Source organism: Rhagoletis zephyria, unplaced genomic scaffold (assembly GCF_001687245.7).
Source record: "Rhagoletis zephyria isolate East Lansing unplaced genomic scaffold, Rhagoletis_zephyria_1.1 Rzeph_scaffold_24957, whole genome shotgun sequence".
Classification (NCBI taxonomy): domain Eukaryota; kingdom Metazoa; phylum Arthropoda; class Insecta; order Diptera; family Tephritidae; genus Rhagoletis; species Rhagoletis zephyria.
Window position 1 is genome coordinate 873 of NW_016182015.1, and position 2,176 is coordinate 3,048.

The following is a 2,176-nucleotide window of genomic DNA, read 5'->3' on the forward strand; positions in this document are numbered from 1 at the left end:
AAGTGTATTTAAGGGAAACGCGAAAGTAAACAAAACATCAGATTGTTTTGCTTTTATGACCTCCTCCTAATTGTAATTTGAATATACACTGATTTTAACAGTTGAAATCTGATTTAACAAGCATTTCTAAGGAATTTTTGAAATAAACTTGCAACAAGCGTAAATTAAATGTTTTTACCAAAAAGCAAATAATAATTTATATAAATCTCTTTAATAAACATTTTTTTCAAGCTCAATAAAATTGTTGAAGCTCAAGCTCAATAAAATTGTTGAATATAATTCTTATAAATAAAAAAATGTTTTTAAAACAAGCTTTATAAATATGAACGAAATCGGCGCATAAATAAATCGACTCGTGCGCCACCTAAAGGCAAGATTTTTAGTGGAGTTATTCCTTTTCATGTAGTTAACATACGTTCTAAATATGAGCCAAATCGGATTATAAATACCACCCCAATATATGTACCTTGCAAGGACAGCCACATCTGGTTTCATTTGCGTACGCAAAGCATAATTTAGGAGGCGCTGAGATTTTTAATTTAAATTAAATTTTTTTAATGTAAATTTTAATAGAAATGTTAAAATATAGCTATTAAAAATTTATAACAATTTACCTTATAAATTTTTCTGTTTTTAACCGACTACAAAATAAGGAGGAGTTTATTAATTCATCTGAATATTTTTTTTTATGTATGTTACCGCATAACTTTGGACCACATTAAGCGATTTGATAATTGATGTAATGTGGAGCGATTCTCCGTCCAGAACGAAAAATGACACTGAAGATGGAACAACGCCGAAACCGGTTTGTCTCCAAACCAAATTTGAGAAGGGATGACGGAAAATCGTTCCACTTACATCACACTCCTACCCTGTCGGAAACACCAACAACGAAAATGAGATTTGATAATTCTTTTTCTGGTGCTTTGGTTTAGATCCGATCATTGGTTCATGAAGAAATCAAAGGTACTTCTAAAATTTTATATGAAAATTGAAGTTGATTGTGTTTTTTAACCGACTTCCAAAAAAAGGAGGAGGTCATTAGTTCATCGGAATATTTTTTTTTTATGTATGTTCGTTCTATTTTTGTTTTGCACTGATTGTCAATGTGCATATCATTTCTTAAGGGCTATTCGCGATTCGGTGCATAAGAGCTGACAAATTTATGCAATTGCAGAAATATGCCATGGATTGATTGTAAGCGACCTTTATTAAACTGTCATGGTAAAACTTTTTTAATCAACTGACAGAAATGTCCGCCAGAGTTGCAATGCATAGCATTTTTATGCTATGGATTTTCGGTATTGCAAATTTGTCAAGCCATGACAAATGCAAATGCGTGTATTTTGTATGTGTATTGCAAATAATTTGCAATACAAATTTGCAATGCAATGATGCTAGGTCATTTGCACCGGATCGCGAATAGCCCTTTAGTGTAGTTTTTGTTTTTGGTCTGCCGCTTCCACCTTGTACAAATTCGCCTTGCTAATGCATTTAAATGCAATTTATTGCCTGTTGGTGTTGGTTGACGGACAGAACGAAAAATGAATCTGAAGATGGCACAACGCCGAAACCGGTTTGTCTGCAAACCAAACTTGCCAAGGGATCACGGAAATTCGTTCCAAAATAAATCAGCAATTTATTGCATTATCTTGTTTGGATGGGCAGCATTTACATAAAATTTCCTACTTCACATGCCAATTACTCACTTCCTTCGCGAGTTAGTAATTGCTGCGCTTCATTTTCCTTTCTAAAGCTGAAATTAGTCAAGAACGTAAACCTACCGGTACGTAAACCCGAGTCAGCTGACACGATCTGTCTTACCAAAGCGCCACGTAAATGAAAACTCAACACCGCAGAATTTGTCTGTAGTTGTAGCCCGTAGCGCAGAAATCTGCGGAATTTAGATTTTTCCGTGTCAGCTGATTTCTCCTTCTTTAGATGGTTGCCACTTCGTCAGTTTTGCAGATGGCAAAAAAGTTATAAGTTCCTATTCGAAATATGTTTAAAATATTTGAAATTTACTATTAAATAAGGTTTTTGTTGAAAACTAAGTAGTTTATAGTTTTATTATAGCACGAAAAATTGTGGTTGAAAGGGTAAGTTTATGAAAAGGCATTTAAGAGTGGCAACACTGTAGTAAGCAACACTGAGGGCTCCAGTAATCGACAAAATT